Source organism: Lagopus muta, chromosome Z (genome assembly GCF_023343835.1).
Source record: "Lagopus muta isolate bLagMut1 chromosome Z, bLagMut1 primary, whole genome shotgun sequence".
NCBI classification, from domain to species: Eukaryota; Metazoa; Chordata; class Aves; order Galliformes; family Phasianidae; genus Lagopus; species Lagopus muta.
This window is the reverse complement of record NC_064472.1, coordinates 30,067,442-30,086,378: the sequence shown is the minus strand read 5'-3', so window position 1 is coordinate 30,086,378 and position 18,937 is coordinate 30,067,442. Positions and strand designations below refer to the sequence as shown.

The following is an 18,937-nucleotide window of genomic DNA, read 5'->3' as shown; positions in this document are numbered from 1 at the left end:
AAAAATCACATTTTAATTTTTTCAATCGATGGAATAAATTATGATATTTTGGGGAAAAAGATATGAGTATTGATTTAGTTTAACAATCATTCAGCTATATGTTTATGTAAACATTTTTAAGCAAGTCTTGGCTATACAATGATTTGAACAAGAAAGTAAGTGCGGGAAAAACAAAGAACACCGTTTATGAAGTCATGAGCTCTATTTCTTTATTTCGATATATTGTAGAATGTTGGTTAAAGTCATGTTTTAAATATTAAAATGCTATCTATATCTGCACTGGTGAAACATTATCTGTTTCATGTAAGTTTATGAAAGACATGGTTTTGTATTTTTACAGAAACTTCTTTTGTCAAAGAAATTTCACCTATGACCATTGCTTGTGTATCATGACATCGAAATATTATGAAATATTAAAAAAAAAAAAAGAAAAAAGAAAAGAAAAGAAAAGAAAAGAAAAGAAAAGAAAAGAAAAGAAAAGAAAAGAAAAGAAAAGAAAAGAAAAGAAAAGAAAAGAAAAGAAAAGAAAAGAAAAGAAAAGAAAAGAAAAGAAAAGAAAAGAAAAGATAATAAACACCCCTTGTACATTTCTATCATTAGCGAGTAAGATTTTTTTTTGCAAGTTTACTCCAAGAATCAATACATTTTTCCAAGACAGGTCCCTATTGCTGTGAGCTACTGAAAAGTCTGTTACTGACATGAACAGGGTGATCATCCACTGTTTGTCATTAACTTTTTGTTGCTAAGCATTAAGTCATTTTTTGCAATTTCTTTACTTTTCTTCCTAAGGTATGGGAAGAAATGGGGATATAGTAATCAGATAATATCTTACTGAAATTCCAAGATATTGGAGCTATTATTTAGAAATACTTCATTTTCACTACTTCACTACTTGCAATTTATGTTAGGAAGTATTTGTTTATTCTCTGAAATTAATTTTTAATAATATAAACTAAGATCCATGACTTTACTGTAAGTTTTAACAAATTCCTTCTACTCACCATATGTCAAAATAATAACAAAACATTAGAAGATAAAATAGCATATAGAATTGTCTTCCATTTCTAATTTGAAATGCAAAATTGTTCTATCCTTCCACCAGTTCAGCTGGATAACACTCAGTCAAACATTTTTGGGTGTCAAACTACAGAAGGTTATTCTTCTCTATTTTGTTTTGTCTTTCATCCCACACTTTCACTCACAGAAAAAGTATTTTTTAATCACTGTGTATAGGACAGTTAGTAATAATAGACTCACCAGAAGTTATAGCATGAGAATCACATGATAAAACTGTAAAAGAGTGCTGGCTAACTTGATGATCATATGGCAAAAGTGTAAACTCTATAATTGAACATTTTTTGTACATTTTTTGTAAGTTGTAACAGGAGGAAAATTATCTGCAGTCAAAGTGTAATTTTGAGGCATTAATCCTTTTTTCATTTCAAACTTAGTTCAAAACTTTCTAAACTAAAATATCAAATCATAAATCATACACCCATTTCCTTGAGATTCAATATCTCTGTGTTGCATATATAATTGTATATTGTATATATAGTATATATAATTCTATTATTCTATTTAGAATGCTCTATTGTATTAGACATCCTAGTATTGTAATTTATTCACTGTAAAACAACTCTAAAGAAGGGAGCATGGGCCACTATACTAATCTAACATTTACTACATTTATCCATCAAAAGGATTAATTTCAAATCAGTTCTCATCTCCATCTCTACACAACTGTACTATGATGGAAAGAATTCACAGAGTGGGAGACAAATCTCCAGGATTGCACTGTTTTTTTATGGATATCCAGATAACAAACAAAGCTCTTTAACGTTTTCCAGTTGCACAGTCACAGATCTAATGAAGCAACTGGATCTTTTAAACTAAGGAACACTTTTTTTTTTCTTTTTTCTTTAATTGTTTTGTGAAGGAGTAGGGCCAGGGAAAAGTGCATCATTTTAATAATGAGTTCAAAACTATCTATGAATGAATACGTATCTGAGTAATGATAGGGCTTACATCAGAAACACAGGAATCTGAATCAGAAACACAAGACTGCCCTATTTATCTTGTCTTTGACAAGATGCTTGGACAAACTCTTGAAGTCTAGGTACAGAAGAGTTTCATATCAACTGAAATTTTCTACTGCCTGAACATTGCTTCTACTTGATATTAAGAGGGTTTATAAGCTTCTCAGATTTTGTTTTTAAAATTTGCCTTGGACTGAGCTGTTTTGAATTAGCCACAAATCAGTGAAAGCACCCCATGTGCTATCCTTTGCTGTCTCCACAATTAAGTAGGCTTTCTAGAGCTCCTGCTGACACACGAACGGTGCTATAACTATCTTTCTGTTGCTAAAAAGCTTCCTACATGGTACACCTCAACAGGTTGCCTAATATGAGGCCTCTGTCCTTCATGTGTATACCCGTGCTCTTGCTGGACTTTGATAAATACACACCATAAACAGAATAAGAGACAGTAAAGAGGTCAGAGGAGTTTTCTCAATACTATTATATTTGTGTTCACTAAGACTCCTTTTAGAGAGATTTGTACTGGGAGTTTAATTGCTGATAGTCCAGATTTCCTCATTATGGGAGAGAATGCATACGTATGTATATGTGTATGTGTATATATTGTGAAAATATTAGAAAATAACTCAAATAAATGACCAGAATAATTTCAGAATATCAGAGTGTATCAATTATCCATGACAAGTAGTCAGATTACCAGTTTTTGTTTTCCAGTAAAATAGATGAATATCCAGATATGAATGAGTTAAGTTCAAGTCATTCCTCAACTATGTCAATGCACAAAATGTAGTTCCACTTTCTATCACAATAGTGGGATTATCACTATAATTGATGAATTTTTTGTCATTCTTTCTCACCAATTTCTTTGTCATAACAATGAGCTATCACAGAATTTTTATGCTTGGTACATTTTATTTTTCATAATGTATTCTCGTTCTTGTTCTTAATAACGAAGGTTGGCACAAAACCAGACAGTATTCGTAACAAAGGCTACAAAAAAGAAAGCCGAACACTTTAGAATCCATCTTTATGACAATTTCAGAACAATGAGAACAAAAATATCACAAAACGAAATAATTTGTTCTTGTGACAATCTTGGCATTGCCATTTCACAACAGTTCAAAATGAATTTTTGAACCTTATAGATTTGCTGTATTAAATTTACTTTGTAATAAGGATGTACTATGGATATCTATTACAATATTTTTAAATGAGGACAGTGGGAAAAAAAAAAGTCAAAATACGCTGTTTTGAAACAGTTGCAGGTTAACGGAAAATACCTTTGGAAATATTTAGGGAATTTCTTTATGAATCATATGAATCACAGGTCCTGGAGGTAGGAATAGAGTCTAGAGTAAGGAAGACTTCCCATTGGTCAAGGAGGATCTGGTCAGAGACCGTCCAGCCAAAATTAAAGTTCTCAAATTCATGGGCCCCAATGGAATTCACCTGTGCTGAGGAAGTTGGCAGAGGTGGTTACTGAATCACTGTCTATCATTTTTGAAAGTTCTTGGTAAACAAAAGTGGTTCCGGAGGACTGGAGGATAGCAAATATCACTCCAGTCTTCAAAAAGGGCAAGAAGGGAGATTCAGGAAACTGCACACCTGTCAGCCTCACCTCCACCCCTGGAAGGATGATAGAACACTTGTTCTGGATACCCTCTCCAACCACTTGGAAGAGAAGAAGGTTATTGGGAGTAGTCAGCAATGATACATCAAGAGGAAATCATACTCAACCAATTTGGTAGCTTATTGTGGTATCATCACTGGCTGGGTAGATGAGAGGAAAGCAGTTGTGTACCTTGACTTTAGCAAGGCATTTGATGCTCTCCCACAGCATTCTTGATATTAAATATAGAAGGTGTGAAATAGATGTATTGATGGTGAGGAGGATTGAGAACTGGCTGACTGGCAGAGCTCAGAGGATTGTCATCAGCAATGCAGAGCCTGGTTGGAGGCTTTTAACTAGCGGTGTTTCCCGCAGGTCAGTAATGGGTCAGGTCTTGTTCAAAATCTTCATCAACAATCCGTATGAAGGGACAAAGCCCAGCCTCAGCAGTTTTGCTGATGATACAAACCTGGGAGGAGCAGCTGATGCACCAAAAGGCTGTGTGACTATTCAACAAGACCTGGACAGACCAGAGAGATGAGCAGGAAGGAACCTGGTAATGTTTAACAAGTATAGTGTTATAGTAGTGTATATAGTATAATGTTTAGCATGTGTAGTATACCTGGAGAGGAACAATTCATGCATAAGTATAGAATAGAGGTTGACTTACTGGATATGAGCTCTGCAGAGAAGGACCTGGGTGTTCTGCTGGGCAATACATTGGCCATGAGCCAGCAGTGTGCCCTTGTGGTCAAGAAGACCAACGGTATTCTGGGGTACCTTAAAAATAGAGTGGAAAATTCTGGGTTCTTCAGTTCAAAAAAGACAGAGATATCCTAGGAGTCCAGCAGAGAGCTACAATAATAAAGGGCTTGGAGTATTTCCTTTGTGAGGAAAGGCTGAGTAACCTGGGTCTGTTTAGCCTGGGGAAAAGGAGACTGAGAGGGTATCTGGTTAATGTTATAAATATCTTAAGTTAGCTAGGAGGCAAATGAATAAGGCCAGGCTTTTCTTGGTGGAGCAGTGGCCTAAAACTTGTCTATAGGAGGTTCCATGCAAATATGCAGAACTTCCTTGTGGTAAGGGTGAGAGAGCACTGGAACAGAGAGATTGTGCGATCTCCTTTCATAGAGTTATGAAAAACCTGTCTAGATGCCTACCATTTTTTCATCAGATTAAGATAAAATATCTTATTTAGCTATGTGAATCCACAAATTTATGATCATCTACAGACCTTGGATTCATTACCAACATAGAAGGGAATTAAAAAGGACTTTTTTTTAGACAATGTCTTTTTAAAACCCTAAAGAAAAGAAGACACAGCATACTACTATACTACCATACAACAACATTCACTTTTGATGTCTTGGGCCAACATAATAAAATAGAGGCTATTACTTTCAGAGTAGCCTTGTATTATTAAAGAAGCCAGTGAATTTTAGATCTTGTCTTCTGAGTACTGATGACCAAGAACTATATTCACAATGCTCAAACACTGTTAGAGTATTTCCAGCATTGGAGAAAGTAGAATCCTGTGTGAAAATGGACAACTGTATAACAATTTTTGACTAAAACTAGTGGAAATGAATACCATCTGAAATGATCTCAGAAAGAACAATAACAACAAAAGAGTGGTAATTATCTACTAAATAAGTGATTTTATTAGATTTGCTTCATATGTAAAAGGAGTATATAGTATATAGATTATGATTCATAGTTAAATTTATGTTCCTTACATTAATTCATTACAACATATATATGCATTTGTTTCATTTTACTTTATTTTTGTTGTTGCTATTTTCTTGATTTTATAGGGATATTCTGTCTTATTGCTCAGAGGAAAACATTGAATTTTTGTGAATCGTGCACACATACGGGATTTTCAATAATGTGTAGTCTTTTATTGATATAAGCCAAAATTATACTCTGGGACAACGGAGAGATAGAAACTAGGCTTATGAAGCCTTGGAATGTTTTGCATCCTCTTCCACTATGAACCTTGGGGTTTCTGAGCCCTGTTCTTGCTTGAGTGTAGGTTACTTAGCTCCAAATCACACATGGACACATGCTATGCTAATGGGTTGAGAGCCGCAAAACACTCACTAGTGAGTGCACTGTTAACAGCAGTAGTGTATTAACATTCAAATCTATCCTTGGGAAACCAAAGGAAATTGCTGGCAATGGTCATGTTTGTGCAGCTGCCAGTAGGTGCAAGAATGAACGCCGTCTTTACAACTCGCTTTCTTACATGTATGTAAAGAGTAGAAAGGCCAGTTTTATCTAAATAATTTTATCCTAAGATGTGATAACTATCTCTGAAAGAAATTGAGTGAAATATATACATATATGTATTTGTTGTTGTGGAATTTTTTGTTTGTTTGTTTTGTTTTTGTTATTGGTCTTATTTTGCTTTAAAACACAACCTTGAAATATTTTGTGGGTACTTTGTACATAGCATGAGAATACAGGATAGCTTTCTGAAATTACAACTTCCAAATACTTTTCTGAGAAGCTTTAGAAGTTACAAGTTTAGAGTTACAATACTGTACCTTCACTTTTGAGAAGTGTTCAGTGTAAAACATACAACTTCCTTCCTGCTGTCCTCCAGAGAATCAAACCAACAGATGCTGTTAACAAGTCTATTTCAGTCTATGGGGATGGCGTGCATCCCAGGGTTTTGAAGGAGCTGACTGAAGTGGTTGCTGAGCCACTCTCCATCATATTTGAAAAGCTGTGGCTGTCAGGTTAGGTCTTGGGTGGTTGGAAAAGGGGTCATGTCACTTCCATTTATAAGAAAGAGAGCAAGGATGACATGGGGAACTACAGGCCATTGAGTATCACCTCTGTGCCTAGGAAGAACAAGGAGCAGGTCCTCCTGGATGACATGCTAGATCACATGAGAAATGAGTGTGTGATCAAGAAAGCCAGCATGGCTTCACCAGGGGAAGGACATGCCTAACCAATCTTGTGGCCTTCTATGATGGAGTGACAGCATTGGCGGACAAGGGGAAGGTGAACAGTAGCATTTATGAGGACTTGTGCAAGGCCTCTGACATGGTCCCCCACCATATCCTTATTTCCAGATTGGAGAGATGTGGATTTGATGGATGGACCAGCTGGTGGATGAGGCATTTGTTGAAAGATCACCACAGAGGGTGGTGATCAATAGCTCTATGACCAGGTGAAGGCTGCTAATGAGCAGTGTCCCCCAGACAGTGCTTGGGACCAGTGCTCTTTAACATCTTTATTAATGACATCAATAATGGAGTTGAGTGCACTGTCAGTAAGTTTACTGATGACACCGAGTGGTGTGGTTGAAAGGATGCAATTCAGAGGGACCTCAACAGACTTAAAAGGTGGAGCCCTGGAGAATCTAATGAGGTTCCATGCAGCAAAGTGCAAGGTTTTGCACTTTGGCTGGAAGAATCCCAGGCATATATACAGACTGGGAGGAACAATCCTTGAGAATAGCACTGCAGAGAAGGACCTGGGGTCCTGGTGGATGAAAAATTTAACATGAGCTAGCAGTGTGCTCTTTCAGCTTGGAAAGCAAATGGTATTCTGGTTCCTCCAAAAGGGGTGTGGCCAGCAAAGATTGGGAAGTGATTGTCCCTTTCTACTCTACCCTTGTGATACTCCATGGAGTACTGCGTCCAGGTGTGGGGTCCCAGCACAAGAAAGATAGGGAGCTGTTAGAGAGGGTTTGGAGGAGGACAACAAAGATGATCAGGGGGCTGGAGCACCTCCCCTACAAAACCTGGCTGAGGGAGCTGGGCTTGTTCAACCTGGAGAAAAGAAGGCTGTGAGGTGACCAAATTGTGGCCTTCCAGTACTAAAAGGGAACCTATAAACAGGAGGGGAGTCAGCTCTTTACAAGGGTAGATAATGGCAGGAGGAGGGGAAATGGTTTTAAATTAAGGGAGGAAAGATTTAGATTGGATATCAGGGAAAAATTCTTTACCCTGAGAGTGGTGATATGCTGGAACAGGCTGCCCAGAGAGGTTGCAGGTGCCCCATCCCTGCAGGTGTTCAAGGCCAGGTTGAATATGGCTCTAGGCAGCCTGGTCTAGTATTAGATATGGAGGTTGGTGGCCCTGCATGTGGCGGGGGGATTAGAGCTTGATGATCCTTGAGGTCCTTTCCAATCCAGGCCATTCTCTGAGGTAAGCAACTTTTTATAATTACCTACAATCTCCTATGGGGAATTATGGCAAGCAGCTCTTGCTTAGTTCACTGGCATTATTACTAGATTGACTACTTCACATTTTCCCTTTTGTCTTTCCTGGCTGACTTCTCAGTGTCCAAAGTCATTTCAAACAGTATTCACGGCCACTCAACTAATGACTTACATTTGCAAAGAATAACCACTGAATTATCACTTTTTGAGCAAGAAAGCCTGTGACAGTGTATTGTACAATTCTTTTCACAGCTGATTCCTTATTAGAACTTTTGAAATCTCTAGAGGAGAGACTATGGTTGCATGGATCTCTAGTGAACATGATGGACTTTCAAGTTCCATCATCCTAGAGGGCTTAAGCAATATTGGTTATGGATGATCTCTGATCTGGTCCTTGAGAATCATTCCTATATGGAGCTATTGCAATCACTGATGAGTCTGAGCAGTTCTCTTCATTATGTAATGGTTCAGGAAAATCTTATTTGACAGACTGATCACATGCTTCAGAATTAGGACTAATAAATTCAGTTCAAGTGTGATCACTCTTTGGTATAGGTAGAATGGTAAGGAAATCTCTAGCAAATTATAGCTGGCAATAGAGATAGTTTCCAAAGGGCTGAGCATATGTCCTGAAAGTCAACTTCAGCACACGTTATACAGAAAACAGAACAGAAAGTCAGCTTGAAAGATAGACTTTCTGTTTTGATTTTAAAAAGTTCTGAAAACAAAAGTAGTGATCTAACATTGTAAAACATAACCAAGTAGATAGGGCATTTACAGTCAGGAGATACATCTGTTGGCATAGTCTGTTGCAGCTTGTTTGTGCTAGATTCGGGTGAAGTGTTGTTATTTGCTGAAAACCTTTAAGTCATGTTCTATAAACTAAAAAGGCATAAAGGTCATTACATTTACAGAGAGGAAAAAAAAATGTTGGAGTCTAGACAAAGAAGCACACAACCATCATCTTTGAAGTTGAAAAAAAAAGCACTGATAGAATACTGAACAAAGAAACAACACAATGTTAAGTACTTTGTTTGATTTCTTTTCAGAGAGCATCAGAATTGAAAGGGTCACGAGTAATTGACACATTTCATCCCAAAGGAAAGAGAGGAAGGAAAGACTCGAAAAATACCCAAACTTATTTACTGGATTCCTAGAAAATTTGTTCTTTCAAATAAAGTAATCTCATTTGTCTTCCCTAGCAAAAGTGTTTATCCACCAATTGGAAGTTGAGCATTAGCATCACCAGTAATACTTCACCTTTCAGAGGGATATAAGGGTACGTAGGAATTGTCAGTCCCCTCTGTTAAAAATAATTAATTAAAGAAATATATAATAGAAACAAATACCTGTATTCAATCTAAATTACCAGTTTTCAAGTTCTATTGCAACTACTATTCCTACCACTTCTGCCTGTGTTTATTGGGCCAACAGTACTAGGTAATGCAGGTGGGCTATGCATAGAGATTGTTATACAAGATGAACTCCAGAGATGCTTTACAGCCTAAATTAGTCAGCAGTTTAATAACTGTAGCAGAAACAGCCAGATGTGATTCCTACACTCATCCTCATCCTCATGGTACCTATTTCTTTAGTCAAGCTGTCAATTGGGCTTATTCAAATAACATACATTTAAAATTTATTTTGGATTATTCTGCTCAGGCATTACGAAAAAGTATAAATGAACAATGGAGTTATTCAAAAGTCACTAATTCATCTTTTCCAGCAAGCCCAGGAGAACTTTGTATCCACCCACAGAGCACAAAAAAAATGTGCTGCTCAGACAGAAGAGTGAATAAACAGATACAGTACACACTCATGAACTGACAAACACACACAGAGATGTGAAGAAAGGGTGCAGACTGATTCCTTCAGCAGGGAATGAATCTAAGAGAGAACTTTGCATGAAGACTGCTCCAGTGGCAGAGAAATGGGTGGATACATCTAAGTATTAGTTCTCTCCAAAAATAATCAGTTTGGTGGAGAAAATCAGTCTTCAAAGTTGCATTTTGTGTTTTAACCAGGTAATAATACAAGAATAATCTAGAAGTGAATTTCATAAATTAAAAAAAAAAAAAAAAAGCAAAGCAACAGCAACATTAAATTTAAAATATATATTTAAAAATATGAGGGTGAGGTAAAGACATCTCCAGACACAATATCAGAAAACAACAATGAAGCTAATACTTGAATTGAAATGTTTGAAAACCAAATGTTAATATTCTAGACACCTGTTTTTCTAAACAGTCATAGAAATCCAATTCTCTCATCCCTTCAAACACAACGATAATACGCTACAGAAAAATGAGTTTCTCAAATTTCTACTTTGTATTTTTTTAAAACAATTCCCATTACTGAGTCCTGTGATTTCACTAGTTTCATAATCCTCTTTTAACAAGGGAGTTAACACATAAACTCTAAATGAATGTATAGATTTAGTTTATAAAATTCTTCAATCACCACACACAAATTTCATTCTGTGTTTTGGACAACCGAATTTTAGGTAACATTTATATATATTGTAATGATGATTTTAATGGAATGCTCAGCATGAATGCTCAACATCTGTACTTAAATGTATTTCACAATGTTGCATTAATTATGACTATTAATTAATAAAAACTACAATTACTTTTGAAATACAGGTTGTACATGTGTCACTTCTATATAATCAAGGGTTTACCATCTTTCAGGTGTTTATAGTTTATCCAGCAATTTAAAACATTAAGCTGCTGATTTTTTTAGTCTTTGTAATACCTGGATCAACTCGTATAGAGTGATTTAAGAATATTTTTCTTAAGAAATTAAGACTCAATAAAAGATGCAAATATATGTTTATTTAAATAGAAATATTTAATGCTATAGTAGATAGTATATATAGTAGATTTTTATATACATTGCAATCATTAATTCCTACATAATTTTATTACAAATAATTAGTATATAAAAACATATAAACAAATATTTTCAAATTCAGCTGCCCATTAAATTATATCACTTGCCAGATGAAGGCTTTAGACAAATTTAAAAATACATAATTATCATCGCAATTAATCTAAAAAAAAAAGACAGATATTATTTTAAAATGATTTTTCTATCCGTTGTCATTAATCAGAAATATGTGTTCTTTTAGTGTGTACGGTCATTGTCCAACTTAAGACCCTAAGGTTTATTATTATTATCGTCATTATCATCACCATCACTATTATCATCATTACTACCATTGTTGTTATTCTTGCTATATTATTCCTTAGCTAATCATTCAGTAGCTACCATCTTTCTGGTCAAAGCTTTTTTTTATTAAAAATTGTATTACATTTTTTTTCAAACTGAATGCAAACATGTACATGTTTGAACATGAAGAATTTTTGATATCATTATTATTATAGGAAGCCTGTTCTTAGTCCTTTTTCATGTTTCTGAACTTTACCTTTGTTAGTTGGCCTTCTGACAGTCTTTCTGATCCAGTGTTAAAATAACTTATATCTCCAGTTTTCATGGCTTTTCTACATCTAATATTTAGCTCTAGCCTAGGTTTATTATTGTTGTTGTTGTTATTATTGTTATTGCTATTGCCTCTAATACTAGTACTACTACTACTAATGGATTTCCAGGCAATCTGTGTTTCCAGTTGTGGTCATTTGCCTTCAGTTTCACTGATGTATGCACTGTGCTGATAAGTACTGTGGTTCATTTTCCTCTTGGCTAAGCACAGTTAAAAAATAAAGCAGAAAGAGGGAGAGGGAGAGATAGAGAGAAAGAGACAAAACCTCAGATTGATAATTACCATAGCTGGAGGCAGGGATGGCAAAAACACACTTGATTGATTTCTAACCTTCAGTAATATGCAAAAGAAGTATGGCTGGTTCTGAAGAAGAGATAAATAAATAAATAAATAAGTACCCAAACCCATATGATACGTTCTTGTAGTTTAAATGTTTTTTCACTGAATTCCTCAAAATTTCATTTCATTCAGCATAATCAATGTGAGAATATTTTAATAAAAGGCAAAATTTTCTCTGATTATTAATTCCTTCTCACATCAAAAGCACTAATCCTAATATTCTGTGTTATCATTTCATATTACATTTTAATTTGTTAGTTCATCTGAGTTAACTGAGTATCTTAATAAGTAAAGAATAATTTGTCATGATTCAGTGATCTAATAAAATATGCTGGAAGGTGAAGTGATTAGTAAAGAGAAATAGAAGATTACAGCCTTATGAAACACTTTATGAAATAGAATTTGTGTGAACAAGTGTTTGTATCTCACAGAGTTATGGGAAATATTGATTTTAGGTGCACTTTTTTCATATGCAAATAGAATTAGTGTATGTAATTTTCTATTTTTCTTGCTCTGAAAAGAAACATACAAACAAAAAAAATCCAGTATAAAATGTAATTCCTTTCTAAATACATTTTATTACAGAAATAGCTGTTGGCACTCTTTAATGAGTAATTGTTTAGTGATTTTATTATATAGTAATTGTGAAGATCCAAGATAGACCTAGCAAGATAAGTACATAAACTCAGAAACTTCCACAAAGTATTTATCAGTACGTCTGCATTTTACGTGGTTTCTACCACTAGTACCTTATAATTCCTTTATCCAGATCTAAGTAATGTAAAGTGGAAAAAGAGGCATCTTGATTAAAGTGTATAAGCTGATTAGAATTAAAAAAAAAAAGACTACGGAAAATCATGCTTTTATTTTAAGAATAGAACACCTATTATTTAGTACCTATTCTTTCTTTATCTTGCCAAAAAATTTATGTAGCTATCTCTAAAAATCCACCCACCACTGAGACTTTATTTTATTATAACCATTTGCTACACCATATAACCTGATGACGTCATAAATAACTGATATTATTTTTAAGGCTTGCTTCCTCTGTAGATACTTTTATAGTGCATACCACTGGATGTTTGAGAAACAGCAGCATTATTCGAATATTCTATTTGAAATTAAGATGGTCCATTTCTGTTTCTCTTTTTTTTTGCAAGATCTGTGGACATGCTCAGTCTTTTACCATGTGGCATTTAATATTAAATCACATATTAAAACAGTTTTCAGTGATGGAACTTGAATTTTGACTGCTGAAATCTGAATCTCTAAATGTTTCCTTGTTTCCACATACGTTTTTTATGAGAGCTAAGCAATGAAACAAACAAACAAACAAAAAAAAACCACACACCCACAAAAAAAAAAAAAAAAAGAAAAAAAGAAAAAAAGAAATTTATTCTAGCTTCTGTCCAAAATTGCTTCTGCCAAAACAAAAGAAGGAAACTGGTCCTAGACCATTTCCTTGGAAGAGGAACAGGTAGTCGAATAGGATGATTTGATTTTAACAGAGAGAATTTTCCTGCCCATCAAGGCCAGGTCTGGAAGTACCCTGATCTGGTAGAGCTCTTCAATTATTACCTTCTTCTAGTAATTCAGATCGACAGCAATAATGTTAGAAGAAAACTGGAAGATATCAAAAGGGACTTTAGTGTACTGGGGCAGTTGGTTGAAAGAGCTGGAGCTCAGGTGGTGTTTTCTTTGATTCCTTCAGTAGCAGGCACAAATGTTGAGAGAAACAAGAAAACCCACCTGGTTAACAGATGGCTAAGAGGCAGGTGCCACTGAAGGAAATTTACTTATTTATTTAATCATGGGGCAGTTTATTTATCACTTGAGCTGCTGGAAATAGATGAGGTCTGCCTGTCTCAAGTGGGGGGGGGGGGGGGGGGGGGAGGGGGGAGGGGGGAGGACTCTAGCTCTTGGTAGGGTTCATTGAGAGGGCTTTAGACTAGTTTTGAAGTAAAACCAGGCTCATTGGAGTTGAGCTTAGGAGCAGCACACTAGAGCTGGGGATAAGAATAGCTTAAGTGCATCCATGCCAATACATGTATCATGGACAACAACAAGGGAGGCGGGGGCAGAAGTAGATGCCATTTTGCAGCAGGGAAACTATGACTTAGTCACCGTCACCAAAACATGGTGAGATCATTTTTATGACTGGAGTGCTGCACTGGAAGGCTATATGCTCTGAAGTAGGGGTAGGCAAGGAAGGAAGAACATAGAGGTGGCGTAGTAGACGCTTGTCTACAATAGGGATAAGAAGGAGGATCTAGGTAACTACATTCTTATCAGCCTGACAGGAAAGTTCATGGAGCAGATCATCTTGAGCACAATCAGACCTATCCAGCATGGGTTCGTAGATGTAGTCTATCTAGACTTCAATAAAACCTTAACTCTCACAGTATTCTCCTGGATAAACTGTCAGCCCACTGCTTGGACAGCTGTACTTTTCACTGAGTAAAAAATAAGCTGGATGGTTGGGCTCAGATTATGATTGCAAGTGGATTTAAATCTAAGTGGCAACTGGTCATTAGTGGTGTTCCTCAGGGATCAGTATTGGAGCCAGTGTTGTTCAATATCCAGACAGATGACCAAGATGAGGAGATTGAGTGCACACTCATAAGTATGCAGAAGTCACCAATTTGGGAAGACATGTTGATCTGCTTGAGAGAATGAAGTCTCTGTAGAGGGATCTGGATAGGCTGGATCAACAGGATGAGGCCAGTTGCATGAGGTTCAACACGATGAAGTACTGGGCACTTCAGTTTAGTCACAATAGCCTCATGTAATGCTGCAAGCGTGGGGCAGAGTGGCTGGAAAGCAGCAGTAAATAAAAGGAGCTGGGAATATTGATCAGCTGCCATCTGAATGGTATCCTGGGCTCCATCAGAAGAGGGGTGGCCAGCAGGGATTGGGAGGTGATTGTCACCCTCTATTCTGCTCTTGTGAGGCCCCATTTGGAGTACTGTGTCCAAGTCTGGAGCCCCCAGTACAAGAAAGACCGAGAGCTTTTAGAGAGGGTCCAGAGGAAAGCCACAAAGATGACCAGATGACCTCCCATATGAAGACAGGCTGAGCGAGCTAGGCTTGTTCAGCCTGGAGAAAAGAAGGCTGTGGGGTTACCTGATTGCAGTCTTTCAATACCTAAAGGGAGCCTACAAACAGGAGGGGAATCAACTATTTGAAAGGGTAGGTAACATCAGGACAAGGGGAAATGGTTTTAAGTTGAGGGAGGGAAGATTTAGGTTGGATGTCAGGAGGAAGTTCTTTACTATGAGAGTGGTGCAGTTCTGGAACAGGGTGCCCAGTGAGGTTGTTCCTAGAGGTGTTCAAGGCCAGATAGGATGGGACCCTGGGCAGCCCGGTTTAGTATTAAATGGGGAGGTTGGTGGTCCTGCATGTAGCAGGGGGGTTGGAAATTCATGATCCTTGAGGTCCCTTCCAACCTTGGCCATTCTGTGATTCTGTGATTCTGTGAATGTGAGCCAGCAGTGCGCCCAAGTGGCCATGAAGACCATGGCATCCTTGCTTTTATTAGAAGTACTGTCCTTAGCAGGACTAGGAAGTTGATCATCCATCTGTACTCAACAATGGTAACACTGAATTGTGCTCTTGTTGGACCCCTCATTACTGGAAATACACTCAGGCCCTGGACCATGTCCAAACAAGGGCAACAAAGTTGCCATAGGATCTGCAGCTCAAGTCTTACGAAGTCTGGCTGAGGGAACTGGGATTGTTTAGTCTGAAGGAGACTCATGAGACCTTATTGCCCTCTACAGCTACCTGAAAGGAAGCAGGAGATGCGGATGGCTGTGGACTGAAGTTAGTCTCAGACTTTCCTAGCAATAAATAAGTAAACTCTATGGGTGAGAAGAATAATGGTGGAATGATAATTCTACTGGGAATTTTGTTCCACAGAAACTCAGATTTTCAAGTCTTCTTTGCATTCTTATTTTATAGAAGGAATTTTACTTTTTAATAAGTTCTCTGAACTTTTTTTGAGTAATCCTAACTTCACATAGCATCTATTTTTTCCTGTTACAGATTGCAGCTTAGAAGTCATAATGTGAGTAATTGAAAGCCCTCTTATAAAGCTCATCTCATTAATACGGAAATTTGAGTGCTTCCAGAGTGAAATGTGGCAGCTGTTAAACTGTGAGCACCAATACTGCTCAAGAGCTCAGGACAGTAAAAAAGAACACTGTATCTAATTGAAACTGCAGGAGAATTGTTGTTAGACAGAATGCAATTATCCAAACTGGAAAGTTTCCAAAATACTAAGGCTGACATACTATCAGATCCCTTCATGAAGAAAAGGAGGGGTGAGCAGATTCTCAAATTGCTCTCTCCCCCTCCCACCTCCTCTTATCTCGTCCGCCCTTCTCCCCCACTTTCCTCCGGTTAGGTTAAAGTAAGACTGACACTCAAGGTCCAGATGCATTTCTCTACTACAGTTATCTTAAAAATACTGGCACTCTTATAATTACATCTGTCTAAGTTGCACGGCTAAACTGTGACTTTATAAGAAATCAAAATAAGTCTTGCACTATGTAAAAATGTTGTGAGAGAACAAAAAAAAAAAAAAAAAAAAAGAGACAGAGACAGAGAGGGCCAGACGGAGGAAGCGATCACCCTTTTGCATTCCAGTGTTGTTCCACGCAACGGCAAAGGGAGGGAGAGTTCCTTGGTTTATGAACACGCTCTTCCCAAAGTTCTGAAAGCTCCCAGAGCTCCTGTGAGTCTCCTTTTATGCCTTCAAGATTTACAAGTGTGCCGTCCCAAGGTCGTGAAGAAACGATATGGCAGTAAGCAAATTTGTCAAAAGTTAATTTGAAGACAAAACTTATGCTGTGAAACAGGAATGCTTAGGAATGTTTTCAACAAAGCAAGGCCATTCCATTGTTTTCAGGGCTCCATCAAGACTCCAGCCTTCAATTTGTTGTCTTGGCAACGGTCATCTTGCAAATGTTTGAGACAATTCCTGGTGTACCACAGATATTTTTCATTGGTTTGCTGCATCTCTATGGTGAGTGATCCAAGGGGAAGAAAATGACATTATTATTGTGCTACACCAATGTGTAACTCATCAGTTTGCTACACTAATGTGTAAATAATGTATTTTTATCAATTTTTTTTTCTTTAAAAAAAAGATCATTTTTGGAAGAAATTAGAGGACGTTTTAAGATCAGAAAAAAATACTAGCTCTGCAGAAGAAAGGTTCATCAGTATACTTCCATTAGCCCAGTTCTTCTTTTGTGTGTATTGTGTTCTACAAATACCCTGAAGAAATGCGCTCTCTGAAGTCGAAGGCTGTGTGCTGGGCCAGAAATGCAACATTTCATAAAGAATATTTTTGGAAGAATTACACTGCAATGTGAAAAGCAAGTAACAGCAGGAAAGTCATTCTTCTTTCAGTATTCTGCTTACTATGTGTATGCATTGGGATCTTTTGATGTATCATTTATATCCTCACCGTTACCATATTGCCACTTACCCATTTGCCAAAGCAAGCACTTGGCTTTGGTCACTTCCTTACTGCATGCTTTTTCAAGTAGGATGTTTTCTTATAAGATTATCTTTCATAATTTGTTAACATAAAAGTTATATTAATTTCATCCACAAGAGATTGTCCCTGTCCTTCACATACGTTGTGTCAAGCAATACAAACTTTATAGCAAGGGTGTTAATAAGGGCCAGGATTCGAGAGATTCAAAAAAGCATCCTCTGAAAGTTAATGAATTCAATCTACAATTCAGCAGGAAGGAAACATTTACAGTCAAGAGATGGGGCAGAAAATTCTATTTCCTTTAGACATCTGAGACATGCTGCTTCTGAACTACTTTCACAGAGGGAAGTAACACTAAAACTAGAAAGACAAAAGATTACTGCAGTTATTAGCAATGTTGTATGCTGTCAAGACTGTTAAAAATTAGTTGTGTGAACTAATAAATGTAAACAAATTAATGATAACCTATCAAGTTGTTTTGAGTTTTTCACTAAACGGAAGGTCTAAATAAGCCTCTTTACTGCTACTACCACTACTATTATTAAAATCATAATAATAATAAGCAGCAGCAAAAAAACACACCTTTACAAAAAAAAAAAAAAAGCCATGTTTTAGCACTGAAGATTTAGCACGGTTGCATAGTTGTTTAAATCAACCTAATAGGTAGCAGAGAGACAGAAAACCTAAATAGTTAAGAATATCTACAGGAAAGGATGAGAGGAAGATAAAAGTTAAGCTGTCAGTGAGATTTCCAGTGAGAAGAACTTGAGGGTCCTAGTGGATGAAGAGCTGGACATGAGCCAGCAGTATGTGCTTGCAGCCCAGAAGGCCAACTATTTTCTGGCCTGTATTAAAAAATGTGTGCGCATCAGGGAGAGAGAGGTGATTGTCCTCCTCTACTCACCTCCTGTGAAGCCCCTTCTAGACTACTGAGTCCTGGGGTCCCCAGGACAAGAAGGATGCAAAGTTCTTGGAATAAGTCCAGAGGAAGACCACTAATTTGATCAGAGGGCAGGAGCATATCTCCTATGTAGAAAGGTTGAGGGAACTGGGCTTGTTTAGCATAAAGAAGAATAGCTTCAGACCTCATTGTGGCTTTTGAATATTTAAAGGCAGCATATAAACTGGAGGGGCAGGGGCTGATTACAAGGGTGGATAGTGATAGGACAATGGGGAATGGTCTTAAAGTAAGACAGCAGAGGTTTAGATTAGTCACTAGGAGTAAGTTTTTCACTCAGAGATTGGTGATGTACTGGAAGAGGTTGCCCAAGGAGGTTATGGATGCCCTATCCCTTGAAGGTCTGTCTGAAGGTTGAGAGTCGCTGTATGTGTACAGAGGAGAAATAACACTGCTTTGATTTCTTTAGTGGATGCAATGCGTGCTTCTGCTGGAAAGACTTCAGGAGGCTCACATCAAAAGCAAACATAAAATACTGCTACTGCAATAGAAAAATAAGGTGAAAACAATAGACATATGGTATATCTCTGTATATAGATATATATGGTAACAATACAAATATTTCTGTAATAGTATTCTACTTAAGATGTCTTGAACTGACAACATAATTTTCTGGTAAATTTAAAAAGGAGTCAAAGACAAATATTTCATTTGTAACTGCGTTGTGGTGTGACATGTTAATGTGGGCATTGTGGGCTGATGATATGGCACAGTTACCATCTGATCACTCACAGGTACAGTTCTGCTGCCAGAAGTCACTTACACAGATTCTGACCCCCTCCTCCATTCAGAGATTCTGATACTCTT

The 18,937-nt window shown here is 37.0% G+C and overlaps 2 protein-coding genes across 10 annotated transcripts in view; one reads left to right on the top strand and one right to left on the bottom strand.

The window, feature by feature from the left end:
- The window catches only part of PTPRD (protein tyrosine phosphatase receptor type D), a 1,217,200-nt gene that overhangs the window by 400,038 nt on the left and 798,225 nt on the right, over positions 1 to 18,937 (top strand). The gene's annotated exons all lie outside the window — the stretch shown is intronic.
- LOC125686691 (uncharacterized) overlaps positions 1 to 18,937 on the bottom strand; it is a 263,423-nt gene that overhangs the window by 240,526 nt on the left and 3,960 nt on the right. The gene's annotated exons all lie outside the window — the stretch shown is intronic.